Source organism: Struthio camelus, chromosome 2, assembly GCF_040807025.1.
Source record: "Struthio camelus isolate bStrCam1 chromosome 2, bStrCam1.hap1, whole genome shotgun sequence".
NCBI classification, from domain to species: Eukaryota; Metazoa; Chordata; class Aves; order Struthioniformes; family Struthionidae; genus Struthio; species Struthio camelus.
The window spans coordinates 126,388,603-126,408,986 of NC_090943.1; the positions used below are offsets into that span (position 1 = coordinate 126,388,603).

The 20,384-nt window shown below is 40.7% G+C and overlaps 1 long non-coding RNA gene across 2 annotated transcripts in view; it reads left to right on the forward strand.

Moving 5' to 3' along the window:
- Positions 1-20,384, forward strand: part of LOC138066023 (uncharacterized) — an 82,097-nt gene that overhangs the window by 9,314 nt on the left and 52,399 nt on the right. The window contains exons 2-3 of one of the 2 annotated variants that reach the window (XR_011139169.1): positions 4,130-4,330; positions 13,975-16,029. The exons of the other annotated variant lie outside the window; for it this stretch is intronic. This is a non-coding gene — a long non-coding RNA (uncharacterized lncRNA). Of the gene's footprint in view, positions 1-4,129; positions 4,331-13,974; positions 16,030-20,384 lie in introns of those variants that run through there. 2 annotated transcript variants of the gene reach the window in all.

Here is a 20,384-nt window from a genome sequence, read left to right on the forward strand (position 1 = left end):
GTTAGATTACAGCCAAATGATAAATCTGCATGAGACCGTGGGCATTGGGGAAATCCTTGTAGTTAGGGAAGGTTATAACAACTCTCCTCAGCAGCAGCAGTTATAATAAGTACATTTGATGACTGCTTTCTTTTCTGTCTTGACTTACAGAATACTGATCCAAACTCCAGGCCTTAATCTTTGTTGATAGGTTGCTCTGTCATCAGGGAGCTGCAATCTACAAGGCGGGCTAAAGCTCAAGACAAAAAAAAACAAGACAAAAATTAAGAAAAAAATACTTACTCTTTGGCCTCAAGGTACTCTATGCACGACGTTGAAGACTGTCAATGTCTGGTCCAACGCTGTGGAATGAACTCCCTGAGGAACTGAAGACTATCACAGATCTCGATCACCCAAATGCAAATAAGATTTCTTTAACCTGCCTCTGTGACATAAATACATTACAACATACACATTAAAGAAAAGCACTCAAATTATCAAAGCAAATCATTCTACAAACCTCTCCCCTGGGGCAGAGGAAGGGAGAACAAACAACATGTTGCTTAATGCACTACTGGAAAGCAATTGGGTATTGCTGCAATGAGCATGGTGTAAGAACATGAATAGACTAGTATATAATAGATGACTATATTTGTTAATGTTTCTACTCAAGACGAAATATTTACACTGGTGTGAATTAAAAGTTTATTTCAGATTGACAGGCAGTATATATTCATTTTTTATTCAGATAGTACTTGTTTAGGATTTGTCTATTGCTTTCTTGCTTCTGCCAAGGGATCCTGACTTTGGAAAACAGAGTAAATTGCTATAAATCATTGACTCTAAGTGTGTCTGACTATAACAAATAGGGTAATTTATTGAGTTCAGTTAAAGAGGCTTTTGGGGTCATATTTCATTAAAGCTGGATTGCTTCATTGGCACAGCTCTAAATATAGATCAACATGTGAATTACTTGCTCCCAAAATCGGTTCAAAGACATATTCTGAGTCAAAAATGCAGTTAATATGCAGGGCAGTACATCCTGTCCTTCTGCGACTGAGGTAAGACAAACTACTGTTTTACTTGAAGGGTGAAGTTTATTTCATTGTTGGTGCTTGGTTAACTCTCCTAGTCATTACATGAGTTGGACCGAACATGGAGTCAAGGCTTTCTCTGTCTGCGTCTCCCTTTTTTCCCAAGAGGAAGTACCAGAAAAGAGAGGCCGCATGCTCCTACCTCATTTACAGGAAATCTTTCACCCAGGATCTGGTTTGCAGAAGGCGATAGCAGTGGGAAGAGACTAGCTGCTTCATACTTCATTGCTTTCCTGGTAATGACAAGAAAACAGTCTAGGTTTTAATTAGAGGGGGTTAGGAACTTGTATTTCACATTTGAAAATGCAGTTTCTGAAAAATGAAAACTGTTATAGGAAATTTTTGGTTTTGTCACACTTTCTTCATTGGGCTAGTGTTTATTGAAAATTACATCTGTCTCTGTAGCATACCGCTTTCCCTCTGACCACCCTGTCTGGTGTGTTCTGGAAGTTGTAGCGTGACCAGCATGCCATGCCTGCAGGAGAGAACAGGGGGCTTTATTACTTAAAACTACAAGCTCTTTCAAGTTATGGGGCTTCACCACAAGGGGAAATAAAGTTTAATATTGAGATGACGGGAAAAAAAGATTTTTAGCATTGCTTCAACATGAATCTCTGCCATGATGTTTCCTCATCAAAGACTTTGGAATGCGTGTTCTGTGGTCTCCCAGGATGATGCATATCTTTAAATAATCAGATGCACCTATGGCTAATTATTTGCTTCCTAATAGTATCCAAATTTCTTCAGTGGTGTAGTGAAAAGATCTATAATGCAGATAGATGAGCAGATGTGAGTTAGAACGTGCTATCAAAATACTCTGAAAGAGTAGGAGAAGAACTGCTGAGCAGAAAGCTTGTGAGGGGCTCCTAGGTCTAAGGCCAGTGCCAGTTTTGCAGGAGCAGGCTAAATGCAAGTGTCAGAGGGTGGTCCTAAAAGAGCTCACGGACATAGGTCTTCCAGCATAAGGGTTGACAGTGTGAGATATGGAGGCAGGAAAGTTATCTTGCAGGACCTCTGGCGTGAGATGTGGCAGTGCTCACCTATGAGAACAGGATGGTCAGTTGAAGGGTTTATTACGCTAGATTGTGAAACAGGTGGTGTTTGGGGCAGCGTATAAGCAAAATGGGGAATTGTTATGCACATTATGCTTTTCAGAGTAATTTGTTTCAAGGGGTTGCTGAAAGGTCTGTTTTTACTAGTATCCAGTGACTTCTAGGGCTTGACCTGAACCATGGAGGGCCATTAATACCTTTGAGTGTGGGGGAGGTAACCACTGGTGAAAAATATGAGCAAATTGTTTAGCCAGTGTAACAGTAAATAAAACTGCAACGGAATTTACATCTATTGCTAACATCTGATATTTGGTAATGAATAAGTAGTGGAGTGGTTAGTCCTGGTTTTACGTAGGAAATGCTGAAATGTCAACTGTCTTTGGGATGATAAAACAGGAGGAAAACTGATACTGACATTTCCTAATTTCCTATGGGATGTGAATCTGAATTTAGCTTGATGTGAAACAAGATCTTCTTGATAAATTTTCTGTATAAGCCTATCGCTTAACTTTTTGCGGGTACTAAATGCTCATACTGAAGCTGATCTGAGCATGAAGTAGGGCGTTTTAGTGGCAACTCCACAATATTTTGAGTAACGGCTCAATAAATATACTAGTAACTTGCCTCTTGTCTAGTTTTTCGTAAATAATGCATGTTTTGCATCAAAGCCAAAATGTTAAATCTACAACAGACATAGAAGTCCCAACCAAATGTTCATGTGGGAAAAAAATGTAATATTAGCTCTGTTAGTATGACCTGTTTAAATCTTGAATACGTTAATCATTGTTTCTGAACAACTGTTAACTTTGAAAGTGAAAGATATTAAAGTGTGATGGAAAGTGGACTGAAACATTTATGAACAAAAGGAGTATGACAGTGTAGTATTTCTAGAAATTTGTCTAGAAATTAGTGAATTTTATTGAGAGTTTCAATATTGATCAAATGTTTGTTCTAGAAACGACTTCTCTTTTTTTTCTAAAATTCTTGGCCAGAACATCACCTCTAACCCTCTTTAGGTCTGTTTCTCAATTAATAAATCCACTTGATGATTTTTTTCTACTAGTTTGAGTGAATTAATTAAGTCATGCTAGTGCAATGCTCCGAAGACAGAACTACGTACTACCAATTACGATAACCCAAGATTGTTCCTGAAAGTCTAATCAAAATTATATTTGGCATAACTTATCTGTAAATGACAGTCAATAGTAGTGTGATTTTACACAGTGGAAATTTTGCTTCAGGCTTTTGAAAAAAGAATTGTTGCTGAATGTCCCTGCTAATGTAATGCGATTTTGTTTTTACCCTATCTTAAAAAAAACCCATCACATCATATTGCCAAGCTATATAGGAAATTAAGATCATACAGGGTTTCCCTACTCTTTCTGCCGTACCTGCCAGCAAAGGTGGTGTCTCACTTATTACCAGAAGGCTTTTGGCCAGTGTATGCAACCCGACAAACAGATGCAGACTCAGTCTTTGGAACTGAGGCTGAATGAAGCTGCTATCTGCGCTGGAGGCACAGTCAGAGAAATGTTTTGGTATAATATGTCCGGGCCTGGATGTTAAATGAGATGACACTAATGGGAGAGAAAAAGGCTACAGACCCCTTAGCTGGTCTCTGCTTCCTTTCCTCTCCAAATATATCTCTCCTAGGAGATAATAATTGTTGGTTTTTAGTATCTCATTTGGATAGATCTACTCTCAGGGTCAGTAGAAATAAAACTGCACTTTAGAGTGTCCTGTTCCAATTATATGTTCAGTGGCTTGAAGTATAGGCAGCTGTTCAGGTTACTGCAAACAAGATGAGATGTAAACTGGCAGTGGCTCAGCTGCACTTTGATCACTGTGTGCATCTTCTTACTCTGCGCTGAATGTAGGGTTTCTTCGTCACTTAGCATGTGGACGTGCGTATTTACTCTGATGTTCTTACTCAATATCCTCATCTGTATCATAGGATAAAGCACACACTTTGGTGTTTACATAGCTTACATTTCATGTTTTCAGATCTGACTTTAAAAAGAGACACCGTGATATTCCACCATAATACCCGCAGCTGACTTGCCAACACTGAACTGGTTAGCCGCTGAGCTGTGGCTGTTTGGGTTAGCAAGCTTCCAGACAGCAACAAGCAAGCTGTTTCTGAGTTGCGATGGAGTTCCTCACAACGTGTTCTGAGGTTGGATGATTGGATCACACGCTTCACCTGTAAGTTTTGAAGATGCTGTTAGCTCTTTTCATGTTTGTAGGACAGTGGACTCAGACTTCCTTGGGTTTATGACCCTGCACTGAAGTTGGGAATTAGCATGGGCAAAAATCTCACAGCCTGCATCAGCTGTCTTTGATCTGTCACATCCCCAACCAACCTACGTGACCGCATTCTCAAAGCCTGCCTTCAGAGATCATGTGTCATTGCTGACGTGTACTCTTTAGCGTTCTATATGTCCGATTTAAACCCTTATGAGTTAACGTGCTGTCTAAATGCAGGAACAAATAAGCCTCCTATTGTGGACCCATGCGTGGCAGCAGGGAGAAGAGATGTGATGAATCTGCAGAGTATGTCAGCAAACCGTTCTGGTGGACAGAGAACCTTTCTGCCCTGCCTTTCTGCTGGCATCAGCAAGGGTAGACAAGCTCTCTCACAACACATAACATAAACTAGTTTCGTGTTGTTGAGCGTGAATACTTTCTCCAGAAATCCCAGTAGATACTGTGACTTATGGCAGACGCTAGCTGCTGTGTGGTTCAGTAAGGTTAGATACTTGCTAAACTGACCTGATAAATCCTGCAAAGAGGAGGTTCCTATGGTCACATCTTTAGAGGAGTGTGGAAAAGGATAAATAAATCTGTGTAGGAAGAAGGCAGGAGCTAAGGTTGGAAAAAAAAATCTCTCCTCTACCCCTTCCTTTTCTCGCTGTGGGCACTTGCAAAATGTATTCTGAGAAGTTGGTAAAATATTCTTATCTTAGCCCTCAGCTCATGGTCTGCATTAGGGATGTGTGGCCTCCAGGGCCACAAGCAAAATGCTACATTTCTGCAGAACGTTATAGTTTTGGCCATTGACTCAAACTACATTTAGTTTACATCTTTCTAGGTGACACCACGCACTGGAAAAACTTCCATATGAAATAGTCTATCATGTCAGATCATTTCCTGTAAGTAACCTGGTGATCTGAGGTAGGGAGTGTTTTTTTCTGAGTTGATTGTGGACTTTTCCGTGTGTTACCTCTGTAATTCTTTGTCTTTGCTCTTCTTGTTTCACATTCTGGCATCTGTGACACTCCTTAGCATTGATTAGTTTCTGCTTTTCATCTTGCTCACACCTTTGGCTGTGGAATGCAGCTGGAGAAAGTCCAGACTTCTCTCTAGTGCCTAATTCTTCAAATCAAATCCATCTTTGCAGGTTTGGTTTTGGCTTTTATTTTTGGCTAAGGAGTATAGTAATACCAACCTTGTTAGCAGTGATATATCTTATCTTTGCAAATTTTTTCTACCTTTCTTTCACTGTTCTCCAAGGTCATTCCTTTGTTTCTGCTCTCCTGTTGCGCAAATGCCTTTTGCTGCATTTTAACTTATTCATCCATCACTATCTGAGCTCCTGTCCTGTTTATGGCCTATGCCAAAGGCTTTGTTCTTTGTTTTTTGTTTGATTGTTTGTCCTACTCCATATTCATCGTTACTGTATGAAGAAAGTAATCATAAAACAGCTATGGTTGCCTAAGAAAGTCTTCTAATAAAGTCTTCAGCAGGCAGAGTCAGCATAAGAGTCTCCATAAGAGTCTTTCCCTAGCAAGGGGTGCTGGCCCAAGGAGCGTTTGCAGGAAAAGGTTCCTGCGGCCCAGTTGCTAGGACAGTGGATAAACTCCCCAGTATCTTCTAGTTTTTGTGGCAAGCTCAGTTCAGATACAAAGATGAACTTGGCCTTGTGTCCTTTGGCAGCTTTTCTTCTCCATGGACAACAAATGTCCTTATACCTTTCTTTTTTCTTGAGTCTTGCCCTTCAGAAGAAAAGCTTCTGACTTTTAAGCTTTTTTTTAAAATTATTATTTTAAATTTTTTATATGTGCATCTCAGTCTTTGTTGCCTTGTCTTTATCTTCCTCATGCAATCAAATCATGAGCTCTTCCATTCTCCAGAATCTCTCCTACACTGAGCAATCATTGCCTAATCTTCTTCCTTCCTTCCTTTTCAGGTTTGGGGCTTCACAGTTTCCAAGCTCTCTTTCATGCCGTTTCCTCTTGGAGATCCCCTTGAGCAAGAATTTTTTTCAAAAGATTTCTTTGATAATGTGGTTCATCTCCTTTACTTTCTTAGATACATTTTCTTTCTCATTTATTCATATACTTTGTCACTTTTTAGCTTTTACCATCTGGCATGGGTTGCTTGTGTCCACCTTTTCCTTAGCTGGATAATCTTCTCTTTTGTCACAGATCCCATCTTAACATTAACACTAGTCCTTCTGAGTGGCCTGCACTAGCAAAGTTTTGTCTGTGTGGTCATGTTCCCTTGCTTTTCCTCCCTTCACACACATTCCTTTGGACTAACTCACTCCAGATTTTCCTTGGGCTATTTTATAGGCTGCTGGCGCTTGAATATTTATGTCTTTTCTGTCATTATTGTGAATTTTTCTATATGTTTTTAGTTTCATTATTAGGAATTTTTTTTACATCTTTTTGGTTATTTTTCACTAAACATCTGGCTTCCCTAAAAATCTGCATACTCTAATGGCTTTAGATGATTAGCTATTTTAACACCACTATCCGCAAGACATTTATATTCTGAATATCCTGCACTTGAAGTAAAATGTTTGAATGGTTTGCAAAGGCTTTGATTTTTAAACTCAAAGGAATCAAGCTGTGGTCCGTTGTCTGCCACTACCGTTACTGATGTACTATTTCTGGCAAACGCCTTGACTAAAACATTGATTATGTGCTTATCAGCTGTGTAGTATTATTTCTGGATTGGAGAAATAATAACTTAGAGCCGGTATGTAACTTTTTTTCCTCATCGGTGAACAGATCTGCATTGATCCTAAATCATGGATCCAGATACTCTTTTTTAGTATATTAGTATACTATACACAGCATTGGATTCTAGTCTTTGTTCTAACTTTTACAAGTCGTACTTGGTAGTATCAAATTTTATCAGTTTGGTATTTGTCTACTTGTGATTTTTTTTTCCATAATTTCTATACTCTTATATATGTTTTTTTTTCCTTTCACCTTCATGGACTCCTATCCTACTACCATGAGTGCTCTGCTAGCGAGACCTAGGGCTCAGAGCCAGTTTCTTGGACGTAAGTAGCTGGTACCCTGGAGTATCTCAAATGGCATTTGAGACAGTCATATACACTCATGGGTAAAGTGCAGGGCCTAAGACCCATTGCTGTACTGCAACAGCTGGTGGGGTCAGCTCTGTAGGGCAGCTCGAGGGCACTAAACACCTTACTTTAGGCAACTGAATTGAGTCCCTATTACTGAGATTATGTTTTTCAGCCTTTCCCACTACCTGAAATGACTGAAAACGTTTTTTTTTTTTTTCCAGAATAACATTTTCCCCCCGTTCTAAGAGGTGTATTTTACCTGCCTATATTCAGCATGCTTAGATTTTCTTTGCAAAGTCTGTAACTGCAGATCCCGCATCAACCTGGCTAAAGGTTTCAGCAGAAAATAGTTTTGGTCTTGCAAATATAGCAGCTGTATGGAAATGGGTGCTCCTGATCTGAGCTTTTTTTCCAGGCTGCAGGCAAGTCTTTATTCTGCTTCTGGCAAAACTCTTCTTCTGGCAAAAAGACTTTTTTTTGCCTTTTGAAGCCTCTTCCTTAGAGCTTTCACTTTTGCTATAGATGTCTGTGTGCCTATCAATCTGTGCTTTGCTAATTTAAATCACTGTTTGTTTATCTTCTTTTCCTTTCAGAACTTGCTATCTGGTCTTTTGCTAGGCTGCAGAACAGACATGGCTATTTTAAGAGAAAAAAAAAAGAAAAACACGTTTAAATCAGGAGCTTTTTCTTTGTCTTGGTTCTCATCCCTATGGCTAAAGATTCTGTAGATCCTCTGAGACTACTTATCTCAAAGATACCAAGTCTATTATAAATGCCCTGAAGGTTTTTTCCTCTTTTGTGTTTTTATGTTTTACATATACAAATATAATAGTTTTCTCCCAAGCTCAGTCTTTTAGGAGTGTGCTTCATTTAAGGGTGTGTCATGTAAAGGTCTCCTCTCCCTTAAGCTCTGCTCTTGTGGTCTCGTCTTCTTGCTCCTCAAAATCTGTGAGGAGTTGGACCCTTCTGGCATCAATTTTCTCTTTTTCCACCTCTCACACTAGGAAATTAATGGGATGTGAAGGCAGACTTCCTGCCTGACCTAGGAAATGCAAACCAGCAAAGGCATAGTAAGCTGTGAGGGCCTCTGAACTGTTATTTCTTTGTATTCCAAGCATCAGTCACTGGGAACAGCCCTGTCTCAAGAGTGACAGGATGGAGCATCTGGGAAATTACGGTAGCATTTTGTTGTGAAAAACCCTTAATGCAGAAACATACTACAGCGCTGATGGGCTGAGAAGGACTGCTTCAGTAGGAATCAGTTAACACAAGGCTGAAGCTAAAGCTGGACTTTCAACATAAATCAACTGGTCTAGAAGCATACTTGTGTCAGAAGGGCTCATGTAACTAAAAAGAAAAAAATGTCTGCGTGACCAGCTTCCCTTTCTGTAAATAGAGGAGGTCATTACTTTTATAATTAGAACTGAATACAGGACATATGTTATAACAGAAAAAGCAGTGTGTCTAAGGGGAATAATACATATTTAGACTAAATCCCTGTTTACAAGGGAGAAGTTTAGGTCACAGACCCTACAACATTTTTTTGGAGTGAATGATAACAGATTGATAGAACAGAAGTGTTTCTTTACCACCAGTAATTGAATGTTTGTGTGTCCAAAACAGGTGTCTCCTAGTGTTTCTGTCAGTAAAGCAAGAAAGAGTTTCCTGGTCGTTTTCACTGAAAAGGGCACTGTGTTAAAGCCCTCAAGCCCAATTTTTCTTTCAAGCCACTTTAATTCCACGAGGTGGGAGAAAAAGGGCAGAGAACCAGTCCCAGCCTGGTTAACAGGCTGAACTGTGATACCATTTTGAATAGAAATCACATATGATTCATCTCTAGTGGTGGCAGCAGCCTTTTTGCTGCTTTCAGTTGTTTCAGTGAGTTACAGTTTGAGGTCCAGCATGTCAGTCCTTTGGTTATGTTGCCCTTCTCCTAGTATGAAATACGTAATGAGTTGGTGCCGAGGATCAAATGATGGTCTTCTATGCTATTGCAGGTTTGTAAGGAGAAAGATGTGACCTGCACTGGCTGAAATTTCAGGGCAATTTTCAACTATATTTTTCCTCAAGCAAATAATTGTACAGCTCTGTTACCAGGTAGATGACAAAAATATAGATGATTGTTGCAAGGATGATAGGAACGGTCAGTGTGCTTTAAAGTAATGCAAGCTATCACTATTACCAGGAATTTGAGAGCATTTCTTATTCAGAGACCCTTGACCAACAGTTTTCTTAGCATAAAATGGCTATAAGCGGCGCAAAGACTGAGTAAAACCGTCCCACTCTGTTTCACTCCACAGCTTGCTCATCAGTCTAGCGTCATTTCTGCTTTTGTCAGGCTTAGTGCAGCAGTTCACCCTCATTCCTGTTGAAGTGAAGTACTAGGAGAGAAATGAAACTGAAGAATCTGATTTGATGAAGAGAAGATGCAGAGCTACATATTATTGCTTAGCTCATAAGATGACAGGGGAGCCTGGAACATTTCAGTTTCTCCTTATGTATACACTGCATGGGGGCATGGGTAGGAGACAAAATGGACTTTATAAGGCAAGAATTCTCGTGCACCCAAATGGAGTGCATAGTACTAACTGGAATAATCTGTGCTCTTCTGTTGTGCAGCCATGTTCAAAATGTAAAAACATCAAGCTCCCCTGCATTTGTTTACTCACTGTAAACAAAATAGCGTAACAGGGGACAGGTGAATTGGGCTCAGACTTGCTTTAGCGAAGCCCATGCATACACGTTGGAGCAAGCGAGGTAAGGGTAAGCTCCTGGCAACTGTAGTGCAGAAGGTGCAAAGGCTGGAACATAGCTGAGAGAGAAAGAGGGAAAAGCAGTTTGAAGCCTAAATTCTTTGCAGCCGTAGAGGCTGAAAAGAGGCTGAAATATCAGCATTACTGCAGTGGTGGTCTCTTGAGTTGCAGAGAAGCCAGAAACCTCACGGCATATGGAATGATACTCTGCTCTACAAATGGATCGCTGTCCTATGTCTTTAGCCTTTGCTGTGGTTACTCATATAGTGGGGCACTGACGGAGCCATTTTTGTCACTGGCAGATGTGGATTGGTCTCAGTGGTAATGGGACACAGCCCTTTCTCAAATATTTTTTGTGCTAGTCATCCCCCAGTCACCTGAGGCAGGGTCTCAGTTGCTCATCTGTGCTCTGGAGCACTCCCACTTCTTCACTGTATGCTGAGGGCTCCCTTCTGAGTTATAGAGAATCCAGAGTAATGAACTCCCTGGATTGTCCCCAGAAAATAATGCTAGGTACTTCTGAACAGTTTTAAAAAGACACCCACCTTCCCCGAAAGCAAAGACATTTTTATTGAACTTCAGGTTGGATAGGAAACCTGTAAAAGAAGTATAAAAATATTGTACAAATCCAATTAGAGTATTTTCTCTGTTTTGTGAGATGGCATACAATGCACAAAAAAAGCTATTCAGGATCCAGATGCTGTGAAAGACATGTTTGAGAGATTTACTTATTTTATGTTACTATGTTTCAGCTCTCTGAAGCAATGTAATTTAGCTGCAGCTACATCTGCAGTTTTAAGTTTTCCTCTTGTTGAGTGAAAGATTGAAGGCCTGATGACGGATTCTGTCAGGCATACGTAGTACTTTCTCCCACCTCCTAAAAGGAGCCTTGAAGATACAGTGTGCAATGGAACTGATTGACTTAAGACACACAGGTTACGTGGATAGGAAAAATATTAGAGATGGTGCTCCCTGTCCTTCCTATAGTCACTGACACTCTCCTGTTTAATGTACTCGCCATTACTTTGTAGTAGTTGAGTAAAATAGATACTGTACAGATAAGTGTCTGAATTTAATCTTGTGGCATCTTCATGCTTGGTGAAGGTTTTGGAAGCTTACTGTCGCAAAGTATCCGTACATGGAAATAAAAATGAGTACATAAAGATTGGTGACTTAATTGCTTTCCTAGGTGAGAAAATTAAACTGCTGAGTTGGGAAACAGACCAGATTTAGAAATGTTAGATCTGTGGGGATTCTGAAGGAGTGAAAACTTGGAACAGAGGTGTATTTTGTCACATATGATTATCAGAGTGCTGAAAATCACTTGAGAAAGCTCAGCTCCTGTGAGAGTAGGTCTGGGGTGTTTCGTTACTGGGCAGGTCTGATGCTGCACTTACTCAGCCTGACTTTATTATTAACTTTAGGAGAGTTAATCCTGACCTACTCCCACACATGTGACAGCAGAAGCAAACATTTTTGCAACTCCCAAAACTAACAAGGTACTTTGGAACAGATTTATAGATGTGAATTTACACTGAGGAGCTAAAACTTATTTGGACAATACTGTTACTTCCTATTTGTCATCCATATCTCATTACACAGAAAGGTGATTATCATTGCCAATTTGCAGTTAAGGAAAGGGAGACAAAGAGATTCAGTGACCTGCCAAAGGTGATTGCTGAATTGTCCAGCTGTTGGAAGAGCTGGAAATAGGAGCTTGTTACAGAATCACAGAACCACAGAATGGTTTAGGTTGGAAGGGACCTCTGGAGATCATCTAGTCCAACCTCCCTGCTCAAGCAGGGTCCTCTAGAGCTTGTTTCTCATCACCTCTGAGTCATTTGCATGTACAACACTATACTGTGTATGAGGGCATGGCTCCCCTCTCATTAACACTGTAAATTACTGTTACTTAGGTTGCAAAGACAAGTGCTCTGAAGAAGAAATGGTTTAACTTCTTGTTTCACCAGAATTCTTTCTCCTCCATGCATGCTTCTGATGGTGCTGACATTAATGTCAGAACCGTAATTAAAGTGATCAGCTCACATAGTCATTGACAGGACAGCCTGGACAGTGTAGGAGGAATGAAAAAGCGAACAGAACTGAGATTGCACAGATCTAGCATTTCCTAAGTGCCCAAACTTGCAATCCAAAGAACCTTTTTTAAAAATAGCTTGGATCTTACTGAGTCAGTGTAGTTTATGAAGCTCTTGGGATCAGAAAAAGGCAGAGAAACCTCTAACGTATAATGCCAGGAAGCTTCACAGCCAAAAAGTGACAGCTGGAGGTGGGGATTTGAGGCTGCTTTGAGTTTTTAAAAGGCTGGGTTTGGAGAACAGGACATCGTGTTGGTTGAAGAAGAGAAACAAGCTTTTTATCCTGTGGTAGTCTGAGGTAGAAAGCAGGGTCTGAACATCATTTCTGCCTTGCCATGAGTGAAATGACTTATCCGCCAGGTTATGGTGAGTATCTGTGATACCAGCTTTCTACCCGGTCCCTCAGATTTGAGTTGCTAGCTGGCTTCCAAAGGTGAGCAGAGAGCATGTTCACTCAGAGTATCCTCACGGGGTGGTAGTTAAAGCACTCTTCCAACAGGGGATTCAGAGTCTGTGGACTACAGGGATACTTTAAAATACAGCCTCTAATTCCTAAACTGGGCCTCAAGGGACTGCTGTGAACACTGTAAAAGATCCAGTGGGTGGTCTTTCAGGCACCCATTCTCCAAGGAGGCTCTGTGGACCTGATGCCAAACAGAGAGAAGGAACTAACTTTTTTCATAGTTCCATATGTTGTTAGTGAAAGAGGTAAACAACAAACTCAAGCAGAGTGAATTGCTGCTGGAGATGCATATAGCGTCTGTAGTATGTTGTCAGAGGAGAGGGGGAAGTGTTTGAACTTGGTTACTCTCCAGTGATTGTGTAGAGCGTTTGAGCAGTATGTTATATGGATAGGCTTGCTTCCCAGGGCCAAGTGCTTAAAGTTATGATGAAGTGGCATCTATATTCCGCCTCTTGTTTTTCCTTACTACAGAACCCCTCTTATGGAATTTGCCAAAAGGAAGGCAGTTTCCTTTCCTTTTTTTAAAAGATATATGGACTTCAGAGCGAGTAGGAAAAGAAACTTTGTGAAAACGGCATATTCTTATTCATCATGTCTTTCTTGAGATTTGATTCCTGCAGTGTGCTGACAAGGATAGTACTGCTGTCCCATCAAGTGTTAATGCATCCAAGTAACTTTGAGAAGAGTAGTCCTGTGAAACTCAAATGCATGCTGGAGTTAGGGCCAGCATTTAAAAAAGGCACCAGATTCTCAGAAAGCAGACAAATCTTGCATATAGAAGGCTCAGGGAAGATCTTATCAATGTGCAAAAATGCTTGATGAGAGGGTATAACAAAGACAGAGCCAGACTCTTCCCAGTGATGTCCAGTCAAAGGATAAGAGGAAATGGGCACACACTGAAATGCAAGAAATTCCGTTTAAACATCAGAAAAAGTTGTTTACCATGAGGGTGGTTGAACAGGTTGCCCAGAGAGGTTGTCAAGTCTCCATCCTTGAAGAGGTATTCAAAACCTGAGTGGACATGGCCGTGAGCAGCCTGCTCTAGTTGACCCTGCTTTGAGCAGGGATGTTGGACCAGACGCTCTCAGAGGTCCCTGCTACCCCAACGTTCTGTGATTCTGTGACTTAAGTAACACAGTACAGACTTGAATCATATTTCAACTGCAGCAGATATATCTAAGTAGTCTTCTAGTCTGAAAAGTGTGCGTTTCCTCTAGGATCTGAAATATGAACTACAATGTAAAGGGGGAAAGGAAGAAAGAAGTCTGGACTAGATCCTCTAGGACTAAATGATCTCCAGAGGTCCCTACCAACCCCAGCGATTCTGTGATTCTACGAAATCCAGTGCCAAAGTGGATTAAATGTGGCAGCCCTGACAGAGCAGTAGCAGTCAAATCATCATACTCGGGAGTCTAGGAACCACAGACTGAATGCTGAAAGTTATCAGGGCATGCTGGAAATCTGATATTAATGATGTGATATGAATGCTTTAATTAAATAACTTATGAAGAAACATAACAAACAGCAATCCAAAGATGTCTCCTGTCCCTGTGCTGTAGGACTTTGTCATTAGTAAGTAACAGAGAAATAGTTTTATCTATCTGTGGTACTGATCAAAATAGGTAATAGAAAGAAAGATAACATAAAAGGACGTGCTTACCCTGCAAAACGGAAGTAGAAATTTGTGCCTGTATCACTGTCCTATGTCACACACAACCATTTTCCCTGCTTAACCGTTCCTGAAATACAAGCAATGGAAAAAGCAGAAATTAAAAATAAGACATTGCTGTGGAATATTGTACTTAAAATATTGTAAGTGTATTATCCAAATGGCTTCTTGGCTACAGCTCAATAAAAAGTCTGCAGTGTCTCAATATGTGCAGCTTACTATGCAAAAGCATCATTATTTAAGGCACCTTTGAGGTCATTTTTAATTATGTACTTTACTGAATATCATTGTAATGGAACACAAATGTATACATAAAGTATGTCATATCCTGCTTGCTTTTCACACTGTGCATTCTCAGGCTGAAGATGTTCCTTCTTGTTATTTTTCAGTCAGGTTTAAATTCCTTTCTGTGTGTTGTCTCACCCTTGCATCATTCTTTAGCTACCAGAGCATCCTATGAAATCTGATTCTGCTGGATTCAATCTTTGACCAGGCATGTATGTACTGAGTGGACAGGCAGGGCAACTACAAAGACTGGGAGGGCCAAGGATGATGATGGAGAGACAAGAAGAGGCAGAGCATTTCAGGTTTTTGATGTACTTTTATCCACTTTTTGCATGAGAAGCACCAATAAATTTTACATTTAAAGCCTTAACTCTTGCACGATTTAATTACTTAACCTTTGAGACTGCAAAAGGCCCACTTGCTATCCCTAGATAGTTATTTGTGATTGTTAATAACAACATACTTGTTTATAACAGAAATCCTTTCTCTGACAGCAAACAGCTTTATGATAAACTTCTTAAAGACTCTGTTCTGAACACGCTTACCTCAGTCTTTCCGTTACTGTTGGATGTTAATCTAGCATAATTGTCAGAGATTAATCATAATGTTAAGATAGATTACTGAGACAAAGCTTTTTAAAATAATCGGTGTTTGATCTTAAGGAAAATAAACTCCGGCTGTAAGCGTTTGGGGATGGGAGGCTCTACTCACTGAACAGTGACGCGTACATTGTGTCATTAACGTTTACAGGCTATTCATGTTTATTTTGTGTTGGAAGGGCCTATTTCTGTTCTCATATCAGCACTAATTTGGAAGAATTCCAGTGACATAAATAGTAATGGCACAGTAACACCCATATGAGCTCAGAGCTGTCGTCAGAGTCTGTGGTTAAGGCACTGGCCTGGGATTTGGAAAATCAGAGATCAGTTTCCTACTCCACCACAGATTTCCTGTGTAAATTCAGGGATGTCCACATACAGTCAGATCCAAAAAAACAATTACATGCCTAATTACATGGGCACAACCTGGGTGGAAAATGGTTGCTTAAATCCAAGTGACGACAAACCTGCCTCATCGCACAGTATGTATCTCTGCTTGGACACCTTTGTTTTCACCTGTAAAGTTTTGGAGGTACTAGTGACCTATTAGTTCCCCAGCCACATGGCTAATGTGCACTGCTCATTTTGTTGCTGTTTTAAATCCAGCTTTGTTTGGGTCTGTAAACTGGGCATCATTGCCCTTTGAAGAGACTAATTTGAAGGGTGAGTATGTCTAATGCAGATGCCAGTAGCGCCTCCTTTTAACAAAATACCTTTGTGTGCACTTAACCCTTTTCCCATCAGGGAGTAGTCTACAAAGCTATGGCACAAGCTTTTCTTTCTGTTATTTCTGTTATTTGTTGGAATAGGAGTCGTGCCTGTTTAGAGCCTTAAACACCAGATATCGTCACCAGCTTTGCTTCATGGATCCTGCCAGTACATCTCACACAGACATCATGCAGGCCCCTTTCTAACTGGCCTTCCTGGTTTTACTCTTGGCAGAGGGACAGCTGAAGTTTTTTCGGCAGCAGCTCTGCAAGGCTGTTTTGGAGGTGTTGTACGCAAGCAAGCCATCCCTGTGCAGCCACTGGGCACAGGAGAGACCTGCTCACACACAGCAATTTTCTCCGGTGGCAGTTGTCTATTAAAAAAAAAATAAAAGCATCCCAGTGACAACCCTAATGGTACGTCTGCACTAAATGGTACGACTAACGGCACGACTGCTAAAACCTTTTTGCCATAGATCTGTGTGATGGGACTCCAAGGAGTATCCCTGTCAGACAGCTTCAGCAGTTACAGAGAGCGAAAGCCTGAAGGAGAATGTGCTAGTTCAAATGCATACACGTACATTTATTTTCTAATTTGCTAAGGTTTAAGATTATGCAGATATACAGAAGCGGTTTAGCCTGGAGTTAAGAAGGCTATGGAGGGTGTGCATACATAAAAGGATGTGTTATTTTGGCTTCGTTTAGAAAAATGGTTATTCTTTTCCTGAACGATGTGTGGTGGGAAGGATGAGGACTAGGACATTGCTGTGCAACTTCTTTTAAAAAGCCTTTTGAGAAATGTGTGCCTTCCCCCCAATTGCGCTTGCTAAATGTCTGGCCAAGCAGCTAAGGCAGGTATGGAGAACTTCCTGGCTGTCACCCACCATGGCTGCCAACCCTGCCCATCAAGTGGCCTTTGGAGCCTGAGAGCCAGAAGATCACTCCGAATTGCCATGAACACATTGGGAAGGACACACTTTGAAAATAATGAACTTCTACTTTTTAAACAAAATTTGTTTTATTTATTAACTGCAAATGCCCATTCTTTAGACTTAGCCTGAAAACTAGACTTGCCTTTAGTTCTCAAAACAGATAAGCCGGCAGCAGACTGGGCATTGTAGAGCATTATAGACATGTGAATAACCAGTTGAATTCCCACCCTAAAAGCTTATATGTAATGGCCAGTCTTTCAGCCCTCATCTGTAATTAGATTTTCAAACTCTGTGGGAGAAGTTACTTCTGTGTCCAAACTTCAGCAGAGTTGGGAGGTTGTGAACTCCACCCACCAGTGACCTACATTTTGGCTGTTTAGTCAACCTCCTCGCAAGAACTACTTACCACAAGATGCCACTAGCAAATTACTGAGCTAGCATCCAACACTCCTAACCACACACAAAACAGTTCAGTTCAGGAGAGTCTTGCCAAAATAAGCACGTCCTCACCCACATTGGACTGTCTGTCTGAAAGAAGCTGAGACAGTTAAATATTTTCCTGCAAGATGGTTTTTCTCACTGGAAAGTAAAAGTTCCTTGTTTCCCTGTTGATGTACTTCCAAACTCAGTCAGTCCTCATTATGGAGAAATCCCTATTCTGCAATACACATTGAAAAGCCTGACCTTTGGATCTGTTTTTTGTTTGTTTGTTTCTTTCTTTCTTTTTTCTTGTTTCCTATCCAGAACCAGGTGGAGTGAAGGCATCTTAGATGGGACAGGACTTATTCCTTGGAAAGCCAAGTTCAGCAAGTCTAAATTAAGGCAAAACAAAGGCCAAGGCCTTTGTCCGTAATTGGACTTTGGTGTACTCTACCTGCCCCTTACCATCTCTGGGCTTCACTCCACCTTAGGGCATCGTCATCCCTAAGGAGGCAGCAGTTTTCAGAGTTAAGGTGAAGAAAACAGTTCACTTGGACATTGTGTTTCAGCTATCTGCAGAGGCAGACTGACATCCGTTATCTGGTGGCTAAATTCTGTGCAGTTCCACATGTGGCATTTCATGTTTGTTTTCGAATGAACTAGTGTGCGCATTTGCAAATAATTTATATGAACATATGCTTCAGCTTGCAGTAAATATATCTTTTCAGAGCCATAGTAGGCAATCAGCTGCCCAAAGCTGCGATATCTGGGCAAGCAGAAGGGGAAAGTGTTTCTACTGGATATTCTGATTGAAGGATGGGTTGATGGAGGTGCGTGAGCAGGTGCAACATCTGAATTTTCTGTGTTTTCTATTTGCTGTCTAAGGCCTGGGTGAGGAGTAGCAAGGATTTGTGGGTGAACTCTGGGGTGCTGGCAGGAGGAAGAGTGAGTGGATGAAATCTCTGGTGCTAGGGCCTGGATGGTTGGACGGGTGGAGGACAGAACTTTCTGGGAGAAGACATAAAATGAGTTGGGTGGGAGTTAGGAGCTGTAGCTGAGTTGTTCTGGAGTACACAGATATGGAGTCAACCTGGGATTATTTTAGGGGAACAGGAGATCTGAAGTAACTGGGTTTGCTCTGAAGAGAGGAATCACACTGATGAGAGGGGAGATCTCCAGGTCGGGCTGTGCTCATCCCTTTGTGAACATCACCCTCGCCGTCACTGACTACTCGGGATGCAGTAGGGGAGTGGCTGGAGGAGACTGCTTCCTTGTGTGTTCAGCTCTGTCAAATCTTCAAGATGAGGTAAAGCTGATCTGACAGGGAAGAAGTTAGCTCCGACTTATACTTGTCATGTTTGCATGCTTTTCTCTCTGGCCACAAGACAAGTGAAAGAGGAAGAAGGAAAGTGTTAAAGAAAAACATGGGAAAAAAAGTGTTTAAAACAGAGAGGTAGTGGAGTCTCCTTCGCTGGAGATATTCAAAACCCGTCTGGATGTGATGCTGGGAAATGTGCTCTAGAGGACCCTGCTTGAGCAGGGAGCTTGGAGTAGATGATCTCCAGAGGTCCCTTCCAACCTAAACGATTCTGTGATTCTGTGATATCATTAGGAATCACTATTTTCATTGCTTACCATTATAAATGTTTTTTTTTAATTCTTCTTTGAAAGACCCCCGAAGTGCTTATCTAACCCCAATCAGGAAATGGAATTTCTATTGCATATGAAAACTTGATATCCTAAGTTTTTCCATACTGAATTAGAATCACAACAGAGCCACGATAGTGAAACTGACAGTATTTTATTCCTCAAAGACGCTTCTGAAGGATGGGTTGCTAAAGCAGTTCTTTTCAATAGCATTGAAACTTATATTTTAAAAGCAATCAAACAATTTGTTTTAAATTTTCTATTACAGCAGAAAGGTTAACAGAAATACAATGCAAGAGTCAGAATGAAGTTAATCAAAATGATCCTAATGAGGAACCTTCTCTTGATGTTTCAGATTTTTCTATCGAAGAATGTCACAGAAATAACTGTAAGCTGCACCATTCATCCATGTGGTGAATCACACTTATTTTCAAAGGAAAAAAAATCTGACCAAATGTTTCTGAGCAGCCCTACATTTGAAGAACTGAAAGAAACAGGCCATAGTTTCACATTACCTTTTTTTGTCAGTGGTGCAGCCCTGCATATGTTTTGTTTTGTTTTTTTGGAGGAGGTTTTTTAACCAAGGTCAGTTCACTGATCCGATTTACGTGTCAGCCTTGCAAACGGTCATACTAGCACAACTGCGAGGGCAGCATGATACAGTGTGGAGGTGGGAACGGGCACTTCTGGACAGGCCTGCGTGCCAGCTTTGCTGCTGAAGAAAATATAATATGAAACAGTAACCTCATAAGTTTTTCACCTAGAAGTGTAATGCAGTAATTTCTGGAATTAAATATAATGGCCAATTAACAACATTCAATGACACTGTCCAAAAACGAGTTAACAACATTCAGTAACACTGTACAACAGCAAAGGAGGAGGGGAAGATTCTAACTAATCCTGAAGGAAGAGTCTCAAGTCCATTATCTAAGGATGCTACTATTCAGTAGTTTGTGTTGGGTCTACATGTTTTGGCAAATACTCCCACTAGAGTCCAGCTCAAGAAATTGTACCTGTTTCTTCTTCAAGATAACCAGTCCCATCAGCTCGGGATGTATGTAACTAATAGATTTCAGTATCCCATGACATTTTGGGGACTCAGTTTTGAATTGACCTTAGATCTATAATCACACTCACATGAGAAGCTGATCTGAAACAATGTTCCTTTATTTGCAGTGGCTTCATTTCTGTCCAAAATGATCAAGTCAGGTAACTGCAAAAATTTGTGCTGGTGACTGTTGATATAATAGAAGTTTGTGGATTAATGTTGAATAGCCACATTTTGAATAGCTAGGAGAACAGGTTTTTTTGCATGCATCAGTTAATTAAAGGACAAGTTATAAAGGTAACTGAGCGTGAATTACTTTA